The sequence below is a fragment of the Lissotriton helveticus genome, chromosome 8 (genome assembly GCF_964261635.1).
Source record: "Lissotriton helveticus chromosome 8, aLisHel1.1, whole genome shotgun sequence".
In the NCBI taxonomy this organism is placed as follows: domain Eukaryota; kingdom Metazoa; phylum Chordata; class Amphibia; order Caudata; family Salamandridae; genus Lissotriton; species Lissotriton helveticus.
Window position 1 is genome coordinate 37,430,750 of NC_136069.1, and position 27,787 is coordinate 37,458,536.

Below are 27,787 nucleotides of genomic sequence, written 5' to 3' on the forward strand. Positions count from 1 at the left end.
GGTTTTACTTACCCAAAAAGTGTGCAATAAATGGACAAAAAAGAAAAGGGCTTCGACAGCACACCTCTTATCATAACATCAATAACATATATGGGAATATGTAGTCCCAATCAATTTAGGTATAGAGACAATCACAGCAGTTTCAGTCAGACATAGGGATCCAAGACGTGTAGTGATCTTGATATTCTTTTATTCCAAAAACACTTCAATAAAAGCTCCCAGCACACGGCTTGCCGACACGTGTTTCGTCTTACAAAGACTTTTTCAAGGCTGGAAATATTAAAATATACTTCAATCATTTATATATACACATATACACATAAAAGTATGTCTGACTAAAACTGCTGTGATTGTCTCTATGCCTAAATTGATTCGGACTACATATTCCCATATATGTTATTGATGTTATGATAAGAGGTGTGCTGTTGAAATCCTTTTCTTTTTTGTCTATATCACCCTGCGCACCTGGACCACGGTGACCACCGAAGAAACAGCCCGCACGATGAACACCATCCACTCCGGATCACCAACTGACCCCTGCCCCCACCACATCTTCAACAAGGCCGACTCCACCATCGCACCCCAACTCCGGAACATCATCAACACCTCCTTCAACACCGCCACCTTCCCGGAGAGCTGGAAGCATGCCGAGCTCAGCGCCCTACTGAAGAAACCAACAGCGGACCCCACCGACCTCAAGAACTTCTGCCCCATCTCGCTCCTCCCTTTTCATGATAAAGTCATCGAGAAGATAGTCAACAGACAGCTTGCCGCCTACCTCGAGACGAACGGATCCCTCGACCCCTCGCAGTCCGGTTTCAGAGCCAACCACAGCACCAAGACCGCCCTCATCGCAGCCACCGACGACATCCGAGCCCTGCTCGACAACGGAGAAACAGCGGCACTCATCCTCCTGGACCTCTCTGCAGCCTTCGACACTGTCTGCCACCGCACCCTAGTTCAACGCCTCAGCAACACCGGCATCCAAGAGAAGGCACTGGAGTGGATCATCTCGTTCCTCGCCGGAAGAACACAGAGAGTCCGCCTCCCCCCGTTTCGATCCGAGGCCACCGAAGTCATCTGCGGCGTACCGCAAGGATCATCACTCAGCCCCACCCTATTCAACGTCTACATGAGACCTCTTGCAGCCATTGCACGCCAACACAACCTCAACATCATCTCCTACGCCGATGACACCCAGCTGATCCTCTCCCTCACCAGAGACCCTGACACCGCCAGAACCAGCCTACACGAAGGAATGAAAGACGTCGCCGAGTGGATGAAGAACAGCCGCCTGAAACTGAACTCAGACAAGACGGAAGTCCTCATCCTGGGATCATCACCCTCCACCTGGGACGACTCCTGGTGGCCCCCCGTCCTGGGCACCACTCCCAAGCCAACAAACCACGCACGCAACCTGGGCTTCATCCTGGACTCCTCCCTCTCGATGACCAGACAAGTCAACGCCGTCTCCTCATCATGCTTTCACACCCTTCGCATGCTCCACAAGATCTTCCGATGGATCCCGACCGAAACCAGGAAGACGGTCACCCAGGCACTCGTCATCAGCCGACTGGACTACGGAAACACCCTCTACGTCGGCACCGCAGCCAAGCTACAGAAAAGACTCCAACGCATCCAGAACGCCTCCGCCCGACTCAACCTGGACATCCCCCGACGCGACCACATCTCCGGCCACCTGAGGGACCTGCACTGGCTCCCCGTCAACAAGAGGATCACGTTCAGGCTCCTCACCCACGTCTCTCCACGACCTGGGCCCGAAGTACCTCAACGGCTGCCTGACCTTCTACACGCCCACCCGCCAGCTACGATCCACTAGCCTCGCCCTCGCCGCAGTACCACCCATCCGAAGAGCCACCGCCGGAGGAATATCCTTCTCCTACCTGGTGGCCAAGACATGGAACTCCCTCCCCATCCACCTTCGGCTGACGCAGGACCATCTCGCCTTCAGGAAACAACTCAAGACCTGGCTGTTCGAGCAGTAGCTGCCCCCTTCCCCCCAAGCGCCTTGAGACCCTCCCGGGTGAGTAGTGCGCTATACAAATGCTATGATTGATTGATTGATTGATTGATCTATGTTTAAACAGTATATTAGTTCATTATTTGGAAGAATATTCATGCTGGGACATGTTTTGGCTGTTGGACTGAAATCAATGCAAGCAACTTTTCTCGGCCTGATGTTGCATGCAGTCCACAGCTCATGTGCGTGATGTCATCTCTTGCGGGGAAAGTCCAGAAGCAGCACAGAGTATCACTTCTGGTGATACTCAGAGCACCCTGGTTGTGCCTGAGCATGAGGAGAACTGGTATTGACTCCCGAACAGGGGTATTTTTACAAAGAATTCACGAAACGCAGTGCAGTAAATAAAGTTGCTGCACTGCGTGAAAGAACTGCACCATATCTTCAAAGAAACACCCCAGTTCTGTTGTCTGTGCGACCTAAAGCCAACACAGGCCCCCCTCCAGCCTTAGTGCAAGGTTGCCTGCGTTGTGGTCAGGATAGTTTTTGTGCAGGAATGGGTATCTTATTGTAAAAGATAAACCCTTGGGGGCTTTTTCCTTCTTGTTTGTGAGCTGCAGAATGCAGCACATATGCAAAAAGGAAAAAACAAGGCGAATATGTCTTATCATTACACAAGCCTCAGCCAGTTGCACCATTTTGACGTAAATCCATGTCTCCACCTCTTTTTAAATATGGGTTTGCATAAACCTCTATGGAAGGATGCACGGGAACGCCCATGCAGCATCAGTGGAACCTGTCCCTGGTGCAAAGTAACGGAAGGCAGCTGAATGCGCTGCGTTCTTACAAAGCCACGCAAATTGACATGTGTGGCTTTATAAATACCAAATGGGATTCAGCAGCAGGGCTGTGTCAAAAAAGTAATGCAACCCTGATGCAAAATCTTTGTACATGAGTGCCGTAGGATCCTAGGTGTAGCCCTTTGGACGCCCTATGTACAAGTCCCTGATTGAGACAGTTAACTATAGTTTTTGCAGTGCCTACTTACATCCAATGAAAATACCATCTGGATTCTCTGAGCAAAGTGAAATGCTGAGGCTTGAGGCTTTTTATTTACTTGTTTGTAATGACTGCTTTGTCCAAGTGCATTACAACCAGTAATGTTATGCCTAGACCATCACAAACATAGATAAGAATGAGTGAATTACAATAAACCACCTGTCATTAGGGTTACTCGTAACTGCGCATGTACATTTCTTTAGCATAAGAATGGCCTTTGTAAAAAGGAGGACTTATACTGAACATCCACCACCTTTTCAACCAGTTTCCTATTTTCCCTTTGCAGCTCCTGGAATGTGTAGCTAGGTCTCTTCACAAGGGCAGAGGCCACTGCAGAATCCTACAATGGCAGAGGGGCAGATTCACAGAACTAACTTAAGACAAAATCCTAACTTAAGTCTGTCTTAAGTCTGTCTTAAGTTTGTCTTAAGTCTGTCTTAAGTCTGTCTTAAGTTTCTCTTAAGTCTGTCTTAAGTCAAACTTAAGACAAAATCCTTACTTTACTGCTACTAAATGCCTTCTGTGAATACCAAAAGTAGTAAGTTTAGGATTTTGTCTTAAGTTAGTTCTGTGAATCGGGCCCTTAGTCTTCTAAGACTCGTTTTCAAAGAAGAAGAAACTGATAGACTGGACATGTGAATTGTAGAGAGGCCCTGTACACTGACCGGCGGTGGGCATCAGCCCAGCTGTTTGTCTCTGGGAAAGTAAGCTGTAATTGATCTTTAACTCATTGAGCATCCTGTTGAGGAGGACTAAGCCTGCATACCATGATAATTCTCTTATGAACTACTGTGCTGCTGCCTTGCCAGTATGGAAGCCATGGAGGCACAATTACTGACCCAGTTCACTCTACATCTCACCATTAGAACAGAGGCAGACTGCTGAAGAAGCAGGCCTGAAGGGCACAAAAGTTCATAAGCATCTTCTAGCCCCTCAACTTTCTTAACCCGTTGCATGCGGGGCTGATTTCCCCGCTGTTCTGAGGGGAGGGGAGGCGTGCACAGCGCCCCGGTGCTCATGATGAGCTCAGCTCGTCATGAGCCACGGTGGTTGTGTGCTCATGAGGAGCTGAGCTCGTCATGACCACACCCGTTCCTGTAGAACGCTCGCACAGCAGGGGAATTAGCCCAGCGTGTAAGCGTTCCAACGGTCATGATGAGCTTGTGTGCTCAGCCCAGTGTGTGAGCGTTCCAACGGTCATGACGAGCTTGTGTGCTAATGATGAGCTGAGCTCGCCATGAGAGTCGAAGGTGTTAAAGATGAAGATCTGGATGTATGAGATTCTATAAGGATTCTCCATCCCCGCCAATTAGAGTACTCGTTCTAGTCTGGAACACATGAGTTGCATGTATGCCTTGATATGTTTTTGTGTTGTGCGGATATGCATGGGAGGGTGGTGTGTGCAGAGAATCTTGCCAGGACACACTCGGACCACAATCAATTGTTGCTGACTATCAATTGGAATACTCCTAAAACAGTGATACTGAGAAAGAAGCTCAAAGTTGAACTGCTGGAGGACCCAGTGTTTTGAGCAGGACCTGGGGTACCCACCAAGAATTACATAGGCAAAAACAAAGGCATGGCAGCTTCTTCCCTAATGTAGAGGGAAGCTTTTAAAGTTGTGTTATGAGGACACTGAATTGCCACATTAGTAGGGATTAAAGTACAGCTTAATAATGACATACTTACACAAGAAACCTTGCACAATACGTTGGAAAAAGGAATGGTTACTGATCTGTCCTCTAGCACTAGCGTGTGGGAAGAGCAAGAAACATTGCTGGCTTCAGTAGAGCTTTTGAAGGGTTATGACTACAATAGGTGTATTTATAAGGGGCATGACAAAATGGAAAACTGGGTGGTTGCTTGCATGATTGGCTAATCCTGATAGGAAGTGCTTGCAGATTCTGTACATTGAGGGCGCTGCTGGGAATCTGGTCTACACACAAGCAGGGATTAACATGTCTTTAGGTGAATACTACACACAACTATGGTATAGATGGATCAACAATGCCATTTGCGATTCCTTATTAGCGAAAAATAAGGATTCGCTAATAAGGAATAGCAAAAGGCTATGCATGTAGAAATCGCAAAAAAAAATAGCGATTTCTAAACATTCCTTAATTGCGACTCGCAAATTGCGAGTCGCAATTAAGGAATACCTCCCCATTCATTCCATGGGCTTAGAGGTCCATAGGAATGAATGGGAAGACATTCTCAATTTGCGATTTCTTAAATTGGGATCCCAAATGCAAAAATACTGGTTACAAAGGGGCAGATTCTCAGAATCTGCCCCTTTGTGACCAGTTTTTCCTTTGATGCATCTATACCTATATGCTTTACGCGGGTACTAAATACACATGTGATACATGATTATGTAATAAATGCAAAGTTCCATAGATTATCCAGCGCTGATGCCAAATTTCTTTGTGAGGTAATAACAGTGTAAGTAATCAGAGGGGCCATTGAGGATCTGTAAAGGTTCCCTATAGAATTTTATGCTGCACACAGTGAGCAACTTTCTCCAAAGCTTGTAGGATTGGAGCCAACTTCGTGTGCTGATCACTACCCTGCCCAAACCAGGTAGGGACAGCGAGAAGGTGGCCTCGGATAATCCGTTGTTGCTGATGAATGTGGATTACAAGACCCTCAAACGCGTATTGGCCAAAAGATCGCGAGCTAGATTTCGAGACTTGATCCATCCGGACTAGTCAGGGTTTGTCCCCGCTCACAGCACAACTCCAAACATCAGAAGGCTGGTACAGGTGTTGCATTACCACGTCTGGGCATAGGGTCCCGTGCTCACTACGCCACTGGAGTCAAGCTGTCCAGGCTGAAGACGGCTGATAGCCAGAAACCGTTCCAAGGATGCTTGATTTCGGTCCAGGGAAGACATGGCTTGGCAGTTCGGGCTGGACTGTTCCCATGAGGCACAGGGTCAAGACTGATTTGCATATGGCCATGTCTGAACTGGGGTGGCTTGGTGAGCAAAATAACGATGGATGAAACCCTGATCTGTGACTGGGGGTGAATGTTTTGCCATTGTGCAATATTCCGTACATCATCTTGTGTGTTTTGCTGTTGCATTACTCTTTGCCAGACTATTCCAAGGATCTAAGTTGGCAACAGACATTTTAAAGGCCGTCGACCCTCTGCAGTGGGAACTTCTCTATGTGTGAAATCCTAGAGCCCGTATCAAGACTGGTAGCATAATGTCTGATAGCGGCCCTGTGGGCTATGCCACACGGCAGGCTTGTGCGCTGTCACTGGTGCTGTTTGTGACAGCTCCATAGCTGCAGGCTGGGACTATTTGACAGGGCAACCACTATTGTGGGATATTTATCAATAGGGCCACTATGTATGTATCATTATTACGGCTCCCAGTTTTATGGTATTTAGTTTTTTAAGATTCCCGTCTGTATTTATCCATATTTATTTTTCGGTAACGTATTGGTATTTATCCTTATTTCTGTTGTGTTTTGAGAATAAATGGAGTAGTAAAATAGTATTTTTACACATTTATTTAACTGATAAAAACACACATAAAAGTTGATGCCTGTCACGTTGTAGAAAATAATGCAGCCAAATATAACAAAACACTAAACTAACAGGTAAATATTAGCATAATATACAATTGTATGTTAACAAATACCAGTAATGAAGGAAATCTCATCCTGTTTTTAACTCCTTATGCTGTCTTCCTGCTTAGCCATTGGCCTGCAAGGACACACCGGAGAGTCACTCACAAGAAGCACAATTTTCTGTATTTTTTGCACTTTTAAAAATAAATATAGACACGAAATACATTGCTTTTTGGCCGTATTAATCTGTAAAAATGGAAAACTGGGAGCCTTCATCATTATATGCAGATGATATGTTGCATTAGCATAGGCTAGTTGAGTATAAGAAAGGCAGCCTTTGGTGTTGTACAGCACTTTGGCAAGATATCAGGACTAAGGATTATCCCGTTGGCTGCTGCCGTCGGCCAACGGTCGTCACAAGCACTACCTCGGTAGTGCTGCGCACGTCCGTTGGCCGACGCGACCCCACCCGTTTCTTCGAATGTTCAGCACTGGCGCAGAACGTTTGAAGCAGCCAACGGGTTAACTGGCAGAAATCATGTGCTGTTCCTATAGCGACCCTCACGGCAGATGGCAGACTTGAGTAAAGCGAGGGGTACCACCCGCAGAGAGACAGAAACTATTAGATAGCTGAGGGTGTGCATCAACCAATGGGCAGCATCATAGTGGCAGTGTCCTGCTTGTAATCAGCTCTTCAGTTCTGGCTTGTGTCGCTGCTGTCGATGGTGGAAGAATTGCTCTATGGGAAATGTTTTTTTTCCTGAGGTTGCTGTGTTGTTTTCACTACTGTCCCAATACAGATACCTTGAAAGATCTCCAGGGACATTGATGGGTTATTGCTTCAGCTGCTATGGGGACCACAGTGAAAAAGAATAGAATTGGAAAAGTTACAATTGCCCACTGGTATAAGGGGAATGGTCGCCCCGGACTACTAGATGATTGATTATCAAAGGGGACCCCGTAATAGAGAGGAAACTGAGCCCCCACAAATAATACACTAGTTAGTAGGCCTGGACGGTAAATTCTGTTCCGTTGGTGGAATTTGCATAATTTTGCGTTCTGCGGAGAACGCAGAATTGGCCAAAATTCTGCGTTCCCCAACTTCGCGTTCTCAAAATGCGTGTTCGCGAGTTATTTCCCCTCGAGCACCCAAACAGCGATTGCGAACAGTAAAAAAAGTATCACGAACAAGCAATTCCGCATGTTCACGGAATTTCTGCTTGTTCGCAGAGATTTTTTACCGTTTCGTGGAGATTTGCGTAACGCGATTGCGCAAATTCCTCCCACCCCTACTAGATAGATTATTGTTGACTCCAGACAATAAGTCCCACCTTCAAAGCATTAGGATATTGGTTACAACGGTCAGTTATGTGTGGTTGAGGGCTTTGCCATATGCCCACAAACGTCCCTCAACATATCTTGTGGCCTTTCTGCGAAAGGGAAACTGGAGTGGACTCCATGAATGGGTGAATACGGGTATCACTGCGGTTGGGATCTATATATGGATGGTGTGGCTGAGGAGTTTGTACACCTGACCTTGCAGCACCCCACTTTTTGCTACATGGTGCAGTTGTGGCTGTGACGCGAGTTGTGGGCAAATAGCATACCAGAACTGCCGCAGAAGAATTAACCTAAAGGCATATGTACAATTAGAGGGTGACAATGTGCTATATCCCAGTGGTACAAGGTACTGGGTGCACAATCTCAATGTGGGCTGCGCGATTGGTTGTCTGATGATATGGGCATACCTACGATAAATATTCAACCAATGTGTTGTGGTAGACTCCTAGTGTCTCATGGAAGGCCAGATTGGAACTGACCCAGTGGTATTTCTTATACAGGGTATATACCATTCTATTGTATACAGTGTATATACCATTCTATCTTATACAGTGTATATACCATTCTACAGGGTATATGCCATTCTATCTTATACAGGGTATACACCATTCTTTCTTATACAGGGTATATCCCATTCTATCTTATAAAGGGTATATTCCGTTCTTTCCTATACAGGGAATATACCATTCTTTCTTATACAGGGTATATACCATTCTTTCTAATACAGGGTATATACCATTATTTCTTATATATGGAATACCATTCTTTCTTATACAGAGTATGTACCATTCTTTCTTATACAGGGTATATACCATTCCATCTTATTTAGGGTATGTACCATTATTTCTTATATATGGAATACCATTCTTTCTTATACAGGGTATGTACCATTCTTTTTTATACAGGGTATATACAATTCTTTCATATACAGGGTATATACCATTCTTACTGATACAGGGTAGAAGCCACTGTTTCTTATACAGGGAATATGCCATTATTTCTTATACAGGGTATATACCATTTCATCTTATTTAGGGTATATACCATTATTTCTTATACATGGAATACCATTCTTTCTTATACAGGGTATGTACCATTCTTTCTTATACAGGGAATATGCCCTTCTTTCTTAAACAGGGTATGTACCAATCCCAAGAGGGTGAACCTTCTGTTCCCAGGTGTGCAGACAGCATGCCCCAGATGAGATGAGTCAGACGCTCAGTACTATCATATGGTGTTGAAATACCTATCACTGGAGGTATACTGGACTGCAGCAATGAAATATGGAATGGAGGCAATGGACAGGAGTAGTGGTTGAGCACCGGTGGTCTGCCTACTGGGATTGTTCTTCAGATTAAAAACGTATTCAGTTATGTCTCGGTTTGTGGACTTGCCTTGATACTGACACGTCACCAGCTGGCCGAGAGTTGGACTGGCCCCTGGAGGGCCTGGTTTATGGTGCTAGAACAAAGAACTCCTTAAGCTGTGAGGGCGCCGCGTTGAAGCATCATTGAACCGCTACTCAGGAGTGATAGTGCACTCCTTGCCTATGTCGGAAGCCATGCGGTGAACAGCCCAGAGAAAGTGAAGATACAGCTTTAGCATGTCTATGTGCACGCTGTGACTGACTCTTGGCGCCCGCTTGCACAATGAAACATTTATCAGTGAAAGTACTAAGCACCTCATGCCGGTCACGACAGCAAACGCCGTTTGGGGACACACTCTTGCCGGATTTCAATTTCTCCTATCCACTGTTTCTCCAGCGCTGTTGTTTGATAATTTCTTTTTTTTAGGTCGAGGCTAGCGGCAGCACACATGTGCTGCTCGGTCTGCGAGGCATGCAGTAGTCGAGTATGCTGTGTAAGCCTCGCCTTCTCTCTGCCCATATTTTTGATTGGCTGGTGTCCTTGTCCTTGGTAAATGATGGCGTCCAACTCATTATGAGGCTTGTGAGTCCCTCCTTGTAACCGCCCTGTCTCCATTTGTGACTGCCCATGACGACTGGATCTTGTTACTTGGCTCCGTACATCGTTGGCTTTATCTAGGGAGTGAGCACTATTTTGTTTATAGCCCCATATGGGGAGACAACCTTTACATCATGGTCATCCCACCGCAATGCCATTACAACTGCGTTGTTACCACGCAAAGCCATTACTATGCAAGTCATTAAAGGTTTCTTATTGTCGGGTATATACAGTTAAAGCAGCACTGTATAGAACAATTTGTGTGACAACCATAGTGTACTTGGTGCTCAAGGACGTGTACATGGTGACCGTGGCGACGCAAGTGATAGGGTGACAGCGTGGACGGCGCACAGTGACAATAGTGCTAATAATATACAGTGAGTGGCTCAAGTACAGTGACAAAAAGACATCACTGTAAGAGGTAATTTGTAATTTTTTATATTGAGCCACAATTGAAGGTGCGCCTAGTATTGTGCTGTAGAGTCAACGGCGTTTTGATCCTCTTGAATTGGGATCATCATCAGGACTGGTTGTCTTGGTTGAGAAGTGCTGGATATTGGTGCCGATCCGGAGTATCTTTGTGAACAGTGATTGGCAATGTACAAATAGGCGATGTGTCTGCACAGGGGCAGGGTATCCGATGTATCGCGGGCCGTCTGAATCTCGGCCGTGCGTGGGGAACAGGTCCTGTATCAATCAAGGAGCCTGCGGTGGGGTCAATCCAGGGGCTGGTTCGTGTCAGCAGCAGGGGCTGGTTCGTGTTGTAACGAGTCATATTCCCACTCATAGGGACAATGGCGGATGCTAATTTTTTTATATGTATCCTAAGAGCAGCGCCCGCTTTAGAGACACCGCACTCAGTTTATTTATTCATTTATTTTAATGTAATACTGAACCGTCGTCCACTTCTGGGACAACGCACTCTGTGTAATTTTTTTCTTTTTTTACTTTTATAATGAGCGCGGTGCCTGCTTCAGGGACACCGTGCTCTGTTTTTTTTTCTTTAACTGTAAAACTGAGCATGGTGCCACTTCAAGGACACAAGGCTTGGTTTCTTTATTTTTTTTAAAACTTGAGCACTGAGCGCGGCGCTTACTTCAAGGACACCGTGCTCAGGGTTAAAGTTAAAAAAAAAAAGAAACCGAACAAGGTTCCTTGACGTGGTGCCGCGCTCAGTTTTACACTGAAACACATAGTTGCAATGCACTAGGTCTCACATTTACGCGAGTTTAAGGTATTGATATTATAAATGGCAATGCCTTTTATTTACGTTTTAAAAAACAAAAAAAATAGGCATTGTCATTTACAATGCTAATAGCTTAAACTCGCGTAAATGCGAGACCTATTGCATTGCAGATGCTTGTGTTTGAAAGCTGCTTGGCATTTCTTTATTCCTCACTAGAGTCAGTCTGTTGTCTCTTAAGGTTGCCCCTCTCCGCTCACTCCCGGCAGTGCCCCCCCACCCAAAACAAAAGATTCTGCGGGTTGATAAATATATTCAAAGTTACAGGCGAGGTGTGAGCGAATGCGGCGGCGCGCGGCCCACACAGGGGCCACCTCAAAAGGACGGCCCTCTTAGTGACAATTAGGCACGTACGGGGAACATCCTTTACAACGTGGATGTTACCCCGCAGTACCGTTACAACGCGTCTTTTACAACGCAAGTGGTAACCACGATTTGCGCTCGAGGGCGCTCAAGGATAAGGAATAGTAGATTTACTATTCCAACACCTTCCCTACTGTACGTAGGCTGGTTTTGGAATAGTAAATTTAACTATTCCTAAGTCCTCACCCCTACAGCACAAGTCGTGGTAACGACTTGCGTTGTAAAAGGCGCATTGTAACGGTACGCGTGGTAATACCACGCGTTGTACCGTTATACATCCGGCACGTACACCACCCCTCTAGTGGTGGGACTCGGCGAGGAGTCCCCTTGCCTTGGCGCGCTAGGTGGGTCACTTCCGGCGCACAGAGGTCGGGGGAGGGTACTTATACCTCCCCCTGCCTTTCTGGCATCCTCTTTGCGCAGGACACGCCGTCTTGTTGGTTGTGCTGATACCTGCTGCTGGACATGCTGTTCTGTGGTCGTGCAATCGGTCGCAAATGAGGCAAGGTGAGTGCGGCATTGGGGGAAGCAGCCCCCCCATCCCTCCAAGTTAGGCTATGCCCTTGTGGGACCCTGCATAAGCTGCATGTTCCCTGGTCTGGCCCCCCGCAGGAGGATTGTTTGTACCTGCGGGTGGGGTTGTGGCATGGGAATTGGGACGGGGCAGGGTAAAGGGGGTACTAACTTCTCTGCCTCACGCCGCGCAGGTGACCACCTTAAACAAAGCAGCATTAAGTAGGAGCCTTTTCAGCTCCTCTTACCTTTTCTCACACGGCCCCCCTCTTTACGGGTTCAGCGCCCTGGATTGCCCGGTGGCGTTGAAGCAAGGGGCGGTAGTGGCGCATCGGCCCGACCCCTTGGGGGATGAACCGCACAAAGGGGATGGCCACAGTTGACTGTGGAGCGCCGGCCTGACTTTGCCCTAGGGGTGTGGTCCCCTGCCCTCAGCGACATGCGCGAGTGGGCCAGTAGCCGGAGCGCAGGCTTTCTGTAGTATTGTGCATTTCACTTCGCTCTTACATTATTGTATATACCTATTCCTTTAAGAGCTCTGGTTATTGTTTAAGCAGCTCCATAGCAATGCAATGTGGATGAGTGGTGAAGAAGTCAGTTGCACCTGACTTGATCCAGCTATGGATGGGACATTTCCTTTCTCTGAAGAAACTTATCCTTTGTTCATCACCTTGGAGATTTATCTTGATTTGACACTTTCCTGGGCTGCTCTGTTGCTTTGCTGATCGATCCTCTTGCAGTGGTCCTGAGGTTGTGGTAACTTCATTTCATTGGCCGGAGACCCTGGTTTTACTTTCCCCGCCCCCAGGGGATCCTTTAGGCGTGGCGGGAATGGGATTTGCAACTGTGGGGCCGATGTTGCAAAGGTTGTGTTCCCTGCGTCCACACATTACCGGTGGACCAGCACATTATTTCCAGGGCCTTTAGGGGGAGTCGCCGTGGTGTCCCCCCATCCCCCCTGCCTCTGCCTTCTTCACCCCAGGGCACCGGCAAGATTGTTGGGAGCATTGTAAATAATGACTGTGGGGCTGCTGGTGCATCCGGTTACACGCACGCTCGGCGGCGGGGGTATCAGGCCGATTGGGAGTGCATCAGTGCATCAGCTCATCATGCACGAGGTAGAGGGATCAATGCTTGCATTCTCCAGGTGTGCTCCATTCCAAATGAACAGAAAGCTGCATATTTCGATGGGTAAAAACAAGCGGTGTTTAACTCGCAGTGGCTGCATTTTCAATATGCTGCGCCAGTGTTCACCTCTGCTTCATGTATCTGCCCCTGGGTGCCAAGCAATGCTGTGGCGCAATGGCTGTGCCCACAACTGGGGTGCTGAGTACGCAGGCCTCTGTCTCAGCATGAGCTCAACATCCTGCGTTTCTGCCCAGATCACTTAAGCCTGAGCCTACCAACAAACAGGTGTATCATCCTTGTTGGTGCCAGATGTTGAAGGGGCATTGGGTTGCGGTATCCACTTAAGGGCTGTGGGTTCAAATGCCGATTTGGTGGGGCGTGGTCTATGAGTTATTAGAACATTGGAATGTTGGGAACTCCATTGAAAACAATGGAGTGCTCTGGGCTTATAATGGCTGGTCTAAGCCCGGAGATCCAACATTCCAATGTTCCTTTGTTCACAGCTCTAGCTGTGAACAAAGGGTTCAGGGAGCCTGAGGGGATTCCAATCCCCTCGCGCTCCCATAAGGCTTTGTTCTTTTGTGTTAGAACATTTTGCCCTCTAGTGACAGAATGTTCTAATAGCCTTATAGCCCTTCGTAGCTGGGCTATACCGGCTATTAAAGGTCCTCTCCTTTGTTAAAGGCCCTCGCCTTCGGCTCTGTCCTTTAACGCTGGGGCGGGCCTTTAATAGCCGGTATAGCCCTCTAGGCGGGCTATAAAGCTATAATATATCTCCCAGCAGGCAGCACGTGCAGGACGGCACAGGGAGGGGGATCCATTGGAATGGCCGGGGCATGCCGCATTGTGTTACGGGGGAGAATCCACCTCCTACTAAAAGAGGAGTTATCAGCCCTCGCACGTGCAGGCATCAAACCATAAGGTTTTTCCTGGAGTCTTTTCCATGGTAAGTTCGGAAGACCTGGGAAAGGCAAAGGTGCCAAGAGTATTTAATGCAGCCTCAGCACATGGTGCGGCGCTCCCGGCTGGGCCTAAGACGCTCGCACCGAGCAGCTCCTCATAGTAAGCCCTCGGGGCTTAAAGAAATAAGGGAATCTATGGGATCGCTGGTCCTCCTCCTCTTGAGTGGTCGTCGGGCTTTCTAGCAGTGCCTCGGTGCTTTTGATGCTTTTGTAATGGCTTCTCACAGTAATATCGCCTATGCAGCTTACACTACAGCTGCATTACTGGCGCAGGGCCGGGAGTAAGGCTGTAGGGGAGGAGGCGTGGTTCTCAGGTCATTCTTTAACCCCTCCCATGCTCATGACGAGGTCAGCTCGTCATGAGCCACGGTGCTCAGACTCACGAGCCATGTTGCTGAAGCCGGAATTATCTTGTGGGTGGCCCTGCCCAGATAGGGAGGGTGGTCAGGGGCCAATTCTGTCCCTCCTGGTCACGCTGTCCGGGTGGCAGAGGAGTGCCGGTGTTCATCCTTGGCTAGGGAAACCGCCTACGCTTCATGTAACAACTGCCTACAAAGGGCTTTCTTCTCAAGTCCGGTCAATTCACGGGTAGTTGGGGCAGCAGTTCACGGGGCACCCGCAGTCCCACCGACCAGGATTGAGCACGATGGACACCTGCGACAACAAGGTTCTCATTCTTATGGCCTCAGGAAATGTTCCGCGGATGAAGGCTGCCATGTTTGTTGTGAGGCTGGCTTATATTGGCCACAATGGGAAGTCCACCTGGTTGGCACAACAAACACTTCAACCTGTGACACTGCGCAAATCACTTATCTCCTCGTGCCAACTAAAAAGGTATGTGTCCTTGAATAATTGCTACTGGTGGTCACAAGTGCTCCAATACCCTTGGCTCCAGTATGTGCTAGGAAAAATAAATAAATAAATAGGTTACTGCTTTTGGGATACAAAGGGCACCCGGTCTTGCCTGGGCTCACCAGTACTGGCTAATCCATCTCGCTGTTTCGCAATGCACAGCCTTCTTTGGACCTGTGAGTGGCTTTGACAAGTTGCCACAGCATCGTTAAGCATCATTATACTATTGGAAGCTGTTGTTGATTAATTCTGGGGTCCTTGACAGGCTAGAGGGAGTGAGAATTCTATTATCTCAGCCCGATGGAGTAGGGAAGAATCATTAATTTGGTCAGTAATGCAGTAGGGGTGGGCGGAATTTCCGTAATCGCGTTACGCAAATCACCGCAAAACGGAAAAAAGTCTCAGCGAACACGAAGAAATTCCGCAAACACGCGGAATTGCTTGTTCGCTATACTTTTTTACTGTTTGCAATCGCTGTTTGCATGCTTGGGGGGGAAATATCTTGCGAACACGCATTTGAGAACGCGAACAAGCAAAAAATTTCGGGAACTCGTGGAACGCAGAATTTTGGGCAATTTCGCGTTCTCCGTGGAACGCGAAATTACCCAACTTCCGCGAACGGAATGGAATTTACCGCCCAGGCCTATGCAGTATTTAAAAGGTCCGAATACTATGGAGGTCAAATGTACAATTTACCCCCTTAATTACGGGATAAAGCACTCTCCGTCCATCGATAGCACAGGGACTCAAGATCAAACTTAGATCACTGCCCAAAGTCGCAAAGAGGTTTGCTCTAAAACTTCAACTCTGCCCCTTCTATGTGCATATGCTTGGGTGTGAGATTTCTTATAAATTAGAGGGTACCCACTGCCTACTCACTTAATTTGAGAAGTATTGGCCTCCTCCAATTGGCAGGCATGCAGAAGTAGTTAAGGAAGAACAGCGCAACTCTAGTCTGAGCACTGTTTTCTTATGGGATTGCCACTCAAAGGAGCAATTTGCTGCCGGTATTTCCTTTTGTTTGCATGTGCTGGATTATGGGTGGGGTCCATGAACCGGGAATGTGGCAAGTCGCACCGTCTTTAGGGTTACAATTAGCCGGGTCTGCTAATAAGGGTCACTATTCTGAAACCAATCAGAGCTATGAATTGTATGGCCTATAGGATACCGTGTGGGGTACCTATTTGCCCACAGCATAGTACATTAAGGTGGGCGCAAACCGGGTTGTTACACAATAAATGTCGTACCTGCACACCGTGCTAGCAGTTAAGCAGTTAAGCAGTGGAAGTCTCCACTGAGGGAACTAAACAGGCGTAATTTCTGTAAGAAAGAAGGGATTCTTGGCAAGTACATGAGGACACACCTGCTTATGGCCACTCGTTCCTAGTTCATCAGAGAGTTAGCCTGCCGGTGTCTCCCGGGGACATACAAGGGCATTAAAGGAGCTGCTTGAGGTAGCGAGGTAACTCGCAGTGAGGCAGTATGGTTCCAGCAGACCCACCAATGGGGCTGCGGAAAGAATTGGGACTGGGAATGTTAGAGTCTACCAGTATCATTGTTAATATAAGCACAACTTTGTAGTCAGGCAGGTAGGTATGTCTCACCCTGAATTTCAAGGTGATCAGAATGTAAGCTGAATGCGGTCTTGATTTCGTGGGGGGCAACCATTCCAGGGATAACAAAGGGAAGTAGGTCTATAGCTGGATTGAGCTCCAAGGGTAACATGATCGAGCTTTAGTTAAGGAGGCCTGGTAGGTGGAGGAAGTCGTCACTCAACAGGGTGCTGTGACTGCAATAAGGTGCGCGATACGAGCATTCCTGGTCGCTTATGGTTTAGCAATCAAAAAGGTCAGTGCAAATGTCTGGTCAACTTCAATGAAGGAAGTGCACTCTGCTCCGAGGGTAGGTTATGGGCGGCTTCATTTAAGCACAAAATTCCCCACCTTGATATTCATGTTAGAGAGGCTGGTTGACGAAGCGGTCAGATAACAAGGGTGCTGCCGTCCCTTAGAGTGGGGAGACGCGCGTTAAGGCACTGAGAGTGCTAGAAGGATCGCAACTACAGGGCAGGAGGTGGGAGCCTTCTGTAGCTTGAAGGGTACTATAGCTCTGGTAAGAGTAGAGCCCCTTCATGGGAGGCCATCGCATTCCTAGAGGTCAAGTGAGGTAGTTTAACTTCCTGAAGAAGGATAAGCAGCGCCGTGCGCATGTTCACAGACCAACGGGAGCTGTATTAGGTAACAAGGTTACTTGCAGGGAAGCAGAGGGGGTCCCAGCGGATCCAGAAAAGGTGGGTTGCAGCATAACATGAAACTGGGAATCTTGGATTCCGACACTAAGATCGGATTATTAATACGCAAGACTCTCTGGCTATGCGGGGTAAAATGTTCCAACATGAATTACAAGGTGACCAAATGTAAGCCAAACCCGGGTTGATTCTGTAGAAGGCAATCAATTCCGGAGAAAACTATGTGAACTAGGTATATTGCTGGTCAATGCATCAAGGGTCACAGCTGGTTAACAAGTAGTGTGCATATGTGATCGGACGGCAGCTAAGCAAGCCTGGTGAGATGTGTAAGTTCTCACTCAACCAAAGGGTGCGGTGACTTCATTAGTGGGCATAATACATACACCCTCAAACCAGATCTGACACCATCAACGTGTTCGCCACGGTTTAGCAATCAAAAGGTCTGTGCAGTTGTCTGGTCAAATTCAGCAAAGTAAGTGCACTCTGGAACCGAGGGCAAGCAACTAGTTACTTCAGTTAAGCAAATATCCCCTTACCGGATAGCTATATCAGCCATGCTGGTTGTGGAAACTGGTAACTAACAAGTGTGCTGCTGTCCCAATAGTTGGGGAAACAGGGTGTTAAGCACAAAAGGCTTCAATGTGTTAAGAACATTTGGAATGTCCTGTATTCAAGAAAATTTAAACGGAAGGAGCAGGTAACTTTCCACTGTTGGTGCAGGACACGATTGTCAGTGTGAAACCCTATGTGGGGAATGACCAAGTTCGGGGGTAAGGGCTTGCAACCCTGAATTTGGGCGCTATAAAAATAATGTTGCTGCTCCTGAGTTTCAAAAAGACAAGGGAAATCCAGAGAGAAAATGACTCTCTTGAAAAGATTTCCCTTCCTCTACAACGCTCACCTGGCATGCATCATGCCGTACCTTGTCCACTCGTGAGAAGTGAGGCAGGGTGAGCAGCGCACATCGATGTGCTCACCTGGCATGACGTCATGCTGTAACTTGTCCACTAGTGAGAAGTGAGGCAGGGTGAGCATGCGCACATCGATGTGCTCACCTGGCATGACGTCATGCTGTAACTTGTCCACTCGTGAGAAGTGAGGCAGGGTGAGCAGCGCACATCGATGTGCTCACCTGGCATGACGTCATGCTGTAACTTGTCCACTAGTGAGAAGTGAGCAGTGTGAGCATGAGCACATCAATGTGCTCACCTAGCATGACGTCATGCAGTAACTTCTCCACTAGTGAGAAGTGAGCAGTGTGAGCATGAGCATGAGCACATCAATGTGCTCACCTAGCATGACGTCATGCCGTAACTTCTCCACTAGTGAGAAGTGAGCAGTGTGAGCATGAGCACATCAATGTGCTCACCTAGCATGACGTCATGCCGTAACTTCTCCACTAGTGAGAAGTGAGGCAGGGTGAGCAGCGCACATCGATGTGCTCACCTGGCATGACGTCATGCCGTAACTTCTCCACTAGTGAGAAGTGAGGAAGGGTGAGCAGCGCACATCGATGTGCTCACCTGGCATGACGTCATGCCGTAACTTCTCCACTAGTGAGAAGTGAGCAGTGTGAGCATGAGCACATCAATGTGCTCACCTAGCATGACGTCATGCCGTAACTTCTCCACTAGTGAGAAGTGAGGCAGGGTGAGCAGCGCACATCGATGTGCTCACCTGGCATGACGTCATGCCGTAACTTCTCCACTAGTGAGAAGTGAGGAAGGGTGAGCAGCGCACATCGATGTGCTTACCTGGCATGACGTCATGCCGTAACTTCTCCACTAGTGAGAAGTGAGGAAGGGTGAGCAGCGCACATCGATGTGCTCACCTGGCATGACGTCATGCCGTAACTTCTCCACTAATGAGAAATGAGGCAGGGTGAACAGCGCACATCGATGTGCTCATCTGGCATGACGTCATGCCGTAACTTCTCCACTAGTGAGAAGTGAGGCAGGGTGAGCAGCACACATCGATGTGCTCACCTGGCATGATGTCATGCTGTAACTTATCCACTAGTGAGAAGTGAAGCAGGGTGAGCAGCGCACATCGATGTGCTCACCTGGCATGACGTCATGCCGTAACTTCTCCACTAGTGAGAAGTGAGGCAGGGTGAGCAGCACACATCGATGTGCTCACCTGGCATGATGTCATGCTGTAACTTCTCCACTAGTGAGAAGTGAGGCAGGGTGAGCAGCACACATCGATGTGCTCACCTGGCATGATGTCATGCTGTAACTTATCCACTAGTGAGAAGTGAAGCAGGGTGAGCAGCGCACATCGATGTGCTCACCTGGCATGACGTCATGCCGTAACTTCTCCACTAGTGAGAAGTGAGGCAGGGTGAACAGCGCACATCGATGTGCTCACCTGGCATGATGTCATGCTGTAACTTATCCACTAGTGAGAAGTGAAGCAGGGTGAGCAGCGCACATCGATGTGCTCACCTGGCATGACGTCATGCCGTAACTTCTCCACTAGTGAGAAGTGAGGCAGGATGAGCAGCGCACATCGATGTGCTCACCTGGCATGACGTCATGCCGTAACTTCTCCACTAGTGAGAAGTGAGGCAGGGTGAGCAGCACACATCGATGTGCTCACCTGGCATGACGTCATGCCGTAACTTCTCCACTAGTGAGAAGTGAGGCAGGGTGAACAGCGCACATCGATGTGCTCACCTGGCATGACGTCATGCCGTAACTTCTCCACTAGTGAGAAGTGAGGCAGGGTGAACAGCGCACATCGATGTGCTCATCTGGCATGATGTCATGCCGTAACTTCTCCACTAATGAGAAATGAGCACGCGTACATCGATGTGCTCACCTGGCATGACGACATGGCGTAACTTATCCACTATTGAGAAGTGAGCAGTGTGAACACGCGCACATGGAGTGCCTGTTGTCACTACAGTCCGGAAAGAAACGAACCGCCTGTGCCAGGGCACAAAACAGAGCCCGATAGAGATCCGTTTCGAGGCCCCCTTTAAAAAACTGTTGGTGCTCAGACCCGGTGAGACCCGGCCCACTTAAAGCCCTGTTGCTCCATAAAATGCTCAAGGTGTCTAAGGAAAAACATACCTGAAACTACCTACTTGTAAATGAGGCCAAAAGCATGGTGATGGTGCCATTGAAGCTGGCACAGTAAAGTAGCAGGAAGAGAAAGGAATGCCCCCTCAAAAAGGGTTCACGGGCCTGCCAACTTTCATATTTGTTTTACTATGTGAGAAGGGGGTTTGGCCGCGCAGGGGTGGGGTCTGTTGTGCGGGCGGCGATTTGAGCCCATCACAACATGGCGTACATGGAGGTGATGGGAAGGGGTCTAAGAAGAGGAGGCGAGACTTGAGCTGTGCAGAGCAGACACCCCCAGTCTCTCCTCAAAACAAATGACTGGATTCTAGGGATGCAGCCAATGCCCATGGGAGATTGTACAATATGATAGACACTGGCTGCCAAGGTGTCCACCAAATGAGTTTTAAACCTTCTCTTTGCAGGGGTTTCTGGCTCCCTGTGTGCACATAGTCTGATATCAACTCCTCACAGGTGTGATGCGTGCTCCCTGGCAACATGTGAATTGATACTTTTGGATTTAATGGCCTACTTTCGAGGGGTCTGAATTCAAACCGCTAATGCAAACAAGATGGGTTTAATAAAAACAAACAGAATGTTCTGACTCCACTGACTATCTGAGAGAATGCATATTTGAGTCAGAAAGCAAGGGGGGGTAGGTTACCATTAAAAATGTGTTTACCCGAATGGGGTTTGAAGAGTGGAAAGGACCAGAACTACAAAAACTGTTAATTTTGCATGCCAATTTAATGTCATTTCTAGGACAAGATTCCTTTTTGTTGTATCAATGAACAGTAAAGGGATGATGTAGAATTTCTTTCTTGGACCAAGCTGTAGCCATAAAGTGCTTTTCCTAAATACCTTAATCTTAACAAGCACTGTAAATAACAGGTGGTCTTTCAAACTCAGGGTATTCTACTGATGAATGGTTGACTTGCCATTGAGAGATTTAGAACCTAAAATTTACAGACTCTTCTGGTCGAGCCTAGCGGCTGCGCGTATGCGCTGCTCGCTCTGCGAGGCATGCAGTAGTCAAGTATGCTGTGTAAGCCTAGCCTTCTCTCAGCCCATATTTTTGATTGGCTGGTGTCATTGTCCTTGGTAAATGCTGGCTTCCGGTTCATTTGGAGGCTTGTTAGTTCCTCCTTTTAACCGCCCTGTCTCCATTTGTGACCGCCCATGACGACTGGATCTTTTACTTGGCTCCGTACGTGGTCGGCATAATCTAGGGGGTGAGTACTATTTTGTTTATGGCCACTTATGGGGACAATGGATGCTGCTATTTTTTTTTGTCTCTTGAGCACGGCGCCTACTATACGGACACTGCGCTCAGTTTATTTATTTACTTTAATTTAATATTGAGCACTGCGTCCACTTCTGGGACACTGCACTCAGTTTATTTATTTACTTTAATCTAATACTGAGTGCGGCGTCCACTACTGGGACACTGTGCTCTGTTTAATTTTAAAAAAACTTTAAACTTTTATTGTTTTTTATTTTTTTTAACTGTAAAACTGAGCGCGGCGTCACTTCGAGAACACCCCGCTTCGTTACCTTATTTTATTTAAACTTTAACAATGAGCGCCGTGCCCACTGCAAGAACACCGCGCTCAGTGTTAAAGTTAAAAAACAAAAAAAAGAAACCGAGTGCAGTGTCCTTGAAGCGGGGTCGCGCTCAGTTTTACACTCAAACAAGTCTTTGCAATGCAATAGGTCTCACATTTACACAAGTTTAAGGTATTGGCATTGTAAACGGCAATGTCTTTTATTTACGTTTACAAAAGAAAAATAATAGGCATGTCAATAGCTTAAACTTGCATAAATGCGAGACCTATTGCATTGCAAATGCTAGTTATTGTTATACATTTGTGAAATATAACATTTTTATACTACTGTACTTACAATGGGAGAGACATACTTTATTGTGCATGGTTATTTAAAACCTTTACAATATAAAAGAGAAAAATCGGTTAATAAAACATGAGTCAAGTTTGTGCGTATTAAAACGATGATTCCATCCTTAAAAAACATGGTGAGATAGCAGCAACAAAATTAAAACAAGCATAACATCATGTTGAACAGCCTGTTTACCATAAAAGTTAAGCAATGAATTCTTCTTCGATGCCGGCCAAGGGGTAATATAGTAAAGTGCAAGAGGGAATGGTTAAATTATAATAACATTTCGGGGTGTCCCTAGTGTATAGTCAGTAATAATCGATGTAGGACAGAGTCAAGGTGTCACGCTGGGGCTTGGTCTTCAGGGGTACCGATGGGTTCATCCTTTAGGCCTTTTACGGTACTACTAGATTTTGTTCATTTCCTTCAACGTTTTGAAGCAGGCCTCAGCTGTTTCAAGGAATTTTACCGTTCGGCAGCTCAGTTGGATATCATCGCCATTGAAGCAAGCGAGCACTGCTTGCCTGCAGGTCCCTATCTTACGGATGTTAAAAGTGGTCTCAAGAAGAAGCGTCTTCTTGGATGAGTTTGCTACAGATAGTGATCAGATGAACTGTGTTGTCTTTGCCGTTCCCGCAAAGTCGGCATGTTGTTGGTAGGTGTGGCCGTAGTTGGTAGGTGTGGCCGTACTGTACTTAGACTAATCTTGAGGTAAGAAATGTTGGCATTTTGATTGTGCTCAGTGCACTGGCCGTTATTATTTCTATCCTTGTCATTGGAAGTCATTTGGCCAGTCAGGTGTGGAGCTGAGATCTGTGGGGCAGGCTGAGAGGGCTTAGAGAGCATCTGTTGTTCACTGAAAACTGACTGAGCCATCTTATGGGGCAACTACTTGTGTATGAAGGTGGCAGTGGATTGTGACAATCACTAAGCCGCATCTGAAGGCAATCAACAGGCCTCTAAGACATTCTCAGGGTCTTTCATGGCCCTAGAGGAGTGTAAGGACTAGCGGGTGAGGCTGAGGGCAGGAGGCGGATTTCCAAAGCCATGCTGGAGGTTCCTGGGGTAGACACCAGGACCTATCGGAGCCGTGGCGTACCACTACGTACAGCTCTGGCCGACTGACGGCAAGGTGAGGGTTCCTGATTCTGTGCTGAGGGCTTTTAAGTGCATGTTGAGAGTATTCACGTGTAGTTAGTGGAACTCAAAGTCCAGCCAAGGATCTCTGTTAGAAGAGGGGTCTATAGAGAGGCGTAGAGTCTCTAAGTAGTATCTAGAAGCCAGTTAGGGGAACCTGGCAGCAGACTCATGATCCCTGGTAGTGTCTACATACCAGCCAAGGGTAAGTCCAACCTGGGGGTTCACGGTGGTGTGAATGATCAACTAGCTTGGTAGAATCTTGCCTGAGAATCTCTGAGGGCCTGCTGAGAGTGCCTGAAGGCATGCTGAGAGGTCCTGAGGTTCATCCAATGGTCTCGAAGGACTGCTGGGGGTGTTTGAATGCAGACAAAGGGATGGATGAGGTTTCTAATGACTAAAGAAGGGTGGATGAAGGCTGGCGAAGCTCTCATGAATCATAGCGGTACAAAAGGGGGGTGGTGATGGACGGAGCATCTGAATCAATCAAACACTCACACCCAGTCAAAAGATCTGGGTTTAATCCATCACCGTTCTTTAGCCCACTCTGCCACCATGAATCATAGGACATACTGGTGGTCTTGAAAGGCTGCTTGAGGTGAGCCACAGGTGTTTGTGATTTCGATAGGAGTGCCTGAAGGGTCTCTGGGCAATGCCGGGTGCCTTCTGGGTAGACAAAGGGCCTCTGACGCTAAGCCCTATGGGATGTTTAAATGCAGGCTGGGTGTGTCTAAATGGCAGCTAATGGAGTCTGAGGGCCCGTGTCTGTTTTATGGGGTTTTCTAGAGGGGCCTGAGGGAAGTTTGTTGGTCATGGATTCTCTCTGAGTGGAGGAAACTGGATCATCATTCCGCAGGTCCAGTAAGTTCCCCCACCCCAACATCAGTCCACAATCTTTGTGAATGTACACCAAGTCATCAATTCTGGCATGCATCAAATCCTTCTCATGACAATTTAAATCAATTTTAAAACATCCACTCCCAACTCCCAACCCAAGCGGGACCACTAATATACCACTTGAAATGCCAAAGGCTGATGGACTTGAATTACTTATAAATATGCCATTCTATGTTGGACACTTTTTCATGTGATATTTTGTTTTTTTCTTTATGCAATGTTTTATTTACACTTGACAGTTAATGGTGTGTGTACAGAATGATTTTATTTACTGTCCTGTTTTCATGCATTTAATGTAATGAATGGACAGTTTTCTTTGTTTTCCTTTGAGGAAGTCTTGTGGAAGTAATGTAATGTCTCTGTAAATATTTGTAATACATACTAATGTAATTCAGTGTGTCTGATTTTGAGTATTGATGCCATAAAAATGGAATAAGGGTATTATTTCAATGGTCACGAGAAGGATTTGATGTTGTACATAAGGATTGATAACTTGAAGTATATTCGCAAAGATTGTTGATTGATGGGTAGGTGGAGGCACTTATTAAATTTGATTATATATGATCCTTCTTCCACTTACCCTTAGTAGGATCAAACCCTGTTTTGCAACAGAATTTTAGAAATGTAGCAGTAAGCCTTAGCCATTTACGCCTGCAGTCTGTCTCTGGGTCACATGACTGGGTGTAGTTGATAGTTAGACTTTGTGTATTCCTCCTGGACAGACAAACACAATAGAGAGCTTAGGTGTGCCTGAATGGCCATCATTGACAGAAAGGAAGGACGGAGTTAGGCATAGGCCCACTTATATCTGAGTAGGCTGTGTCCTGCCTTCACACAAATTATTTCATACCCCCTGTAGTTAGTATGGGGTCAGGGCAGGGGGGCAGGGAACCTGTACAATGCAAATGGAAACCTCTAGAAGCTGCTCCCACTTCAAAGGAGGCGCCAGGTATAAGTATATGACTTTTGGACAACTCTTGAGTACACTTTTGGACTATTGGACAACTCTTGAGTACACTTCTGGACCTGTGGAGTCTCTACCAGGAAGAAGGACTGCTCTGCTGCTGAAAGGAATGGCAAAATGATGGACTGCTGTCCTGCTGGACTACTGCCACCTGCTGGATTGCTGCCTTCCTACCTTCCTGTCAGAGTTAGAGGGATTGGACCTTACAACTGACATCAAGACTCCCAGAATGACTCCAAGGACTAGTCTGCTGGCCTCCTGTTCTGAGCCACGGGGACATAAAAGACTCCCAACCACCTGAGAGAATGAATTGACGTTTTTGGGTTCTTTGCAACCAAAAGCAAGCCCATTGGTGCCAAAAACATGTCACTCATACAGCCCGCCAACACGAAAGCTACAGCATCGACAGCTCGCAGGGAGCTCCATCACGAAGCACTGGCCCACCCGTTTGTGATTACAACCGGATCTTTGCTCTTAGCAGCATCCGTCTGAGACACCAGGCCTGGTCTTCGCATTACATCAACGACCTTTCACAATGCCTCCATGGTCCTTACTGCCTCCTCTACTACAGACGGGACTCTTTGCGCTAGACTGAGAAGCAAACCTTTCCACAGAACTAACCTGGTCCCTCTATCCAATCTGTGCCTCATTGTGGTAGGCCTGAAATCATGACTTTTCTTCCAGTGTCATAGAAAAAGATAGCTGAAGGTAGCGATATGGGCTTTTTGGTACTATTTTCACTGAAATCCATAAAACTGTATATCTCCGGTCTACTGATTGTTTTTTTGTCGTTTTTGGATTAATTCTTTATTAAATGTAGCTCTATTTTTCTAAATGAGTATGGGATCCTTTTGTGTGTAGTGTTCTCATTTAATTAATGTTTGAAGTGTTGCACAAATACTTAACACTTTGCCAATCCTGACTGCTCTGTGACAAGCTACCAGAGGGTTGAGCACAGGTTAATTTGGAGTTTGCTTCTGGTTCATCCTAACAAGGATTATGGTTGCTGCTTGACTAGGTTTTCACTAACCTCGAGACATAACCCAATTCCTTGCACACCATATAGAAAATCATTACCCATGAGAATGGAATCACAGCATGCAATTATTTTTTGAATATCCAACTGATGTACCCTAGAACACACAGTCATGATTCTAAGTATGTCGTGTTTTTTGTCTAACATTTAATTTGTTGTTCTTTCATGGTGTCCTATACCAACAGTTTTGTGGAACTGTGATGGGGGCTTATTTTGCCCTGATATATGGAAAAAAACGTGCATATACTTCTCTTGTGGGCTTAAAGCCACCCACCTGCCTTACGTTTGTTTGTTTAAGCGTCCTTTAAAAATCCTTGCTTGATAGTGGTCAGTCCTGACTGTTTGGCCCTCCTTTTTCTCTTTCGTTTCATCCAATGGAGCAGGGACCAAATAGTTTATATTACACTTTGTTTGTTTGTTTATCTGTTGTTTGGGGGACTTTTTTCCCTTAGTTTCCTTCTTGTGTTATTGTGGGCCTGTGCTCAGCTTTGTAGCTCCTTGTATCTTAATGGAGCAATTTTCTTTCCCATGTCGCTGCATGCCCACCCCACCGATCCCTGCATCACTTTAATGCAGCACTACCCTTAATCAGGCTGCACCCACTTAATGGCCGAAGCGCTTCGTTTATCAGCACGGCACCCGCTATACGGCCACCATGCTTCATGTTTCATGAAGTGCAGCAGACGTGAAGTAAGCACTGCGTTGATAAGGTAAAGCCGTGAGGCTACTTCATTCACTGCCCCTCATGTTTCAGCATTTTAGCGATATTTGGTTTCACTCTGAAATATTGCCTTCTCCTTTAACAGATGGCTTTCTGTAATTCACACATTCTGCAATTCAGGGCAGCACAGGACCCAAAAGTTCTGTAACATGCTTCTTTTTTCCCCATCAAACATCTATCACAATAAGACTGCGTTCATTGGGTCGGATGCGCAGAGACGTCACCCTGTTGTACGTTGAAATGCTAGTCTTCCACAACTTGGTGAACGGCTTTCTGCAGCACTTTTTGCATTGTTTTGTTTTCCTGGTTCTTCCGCGAGTGCAAGCTCAGTTGTGATCTAATAGAAAGTCAGCCAGCCCAGCTTCACAGTCAGTATAACATGCCTAAGCGGGCCGTTTTCACAAGACGAAGCTCTGGAGCACGTGTGGTAGCAGCTTACCAAGGACTGCACATACGTCGCCCTACATCTCGTCTACTCAGAATAAGAATATTTTATTGAGAAATCACTTTTTCTCAACTGGCATTATCATTTTGATGGCCCGTGACGTTTGTTTACACTTCTATTCCTGACATTGGAATCTTCGCACTAGCATGCTTATTATAACATTGGCCAGCTTCCTTGTCAACTCCATTGCCCTACAGCTAGAATAACCATCCAATATTTTTGCCCTGACGAAGCTCCCACGGTTGAGGAGCAAAACGCGTTGGCTCTCCTGTGCACTTTGAAAATTCGAAAATAAAAAGAACAATATATTTTTTGATACAACTCTGGTCCTGTGTTACTTTGTGTTTGGTGCTGCCTCCATTCTTTTCCAATGCCTAAGCGATAATACCCGTTC

The 27,787-nt window shown here is 46.9% G+C and overlaps 1 protein-coding gene across 1 annotated transcript in view; it reads right to left on the reverse strand.

Annotated features, from left to right (window-relative positions):
- Positions 1-27,787, reverse strand: part of LOC144773693 (histo-blood group ABO system transferase-like) — a 128,254-nt gene that overhangs the window by 81,567 nt on the left and 18,900 nt on the right. The gene's annotated exons all lie outside the window — the stretch shown is intronic.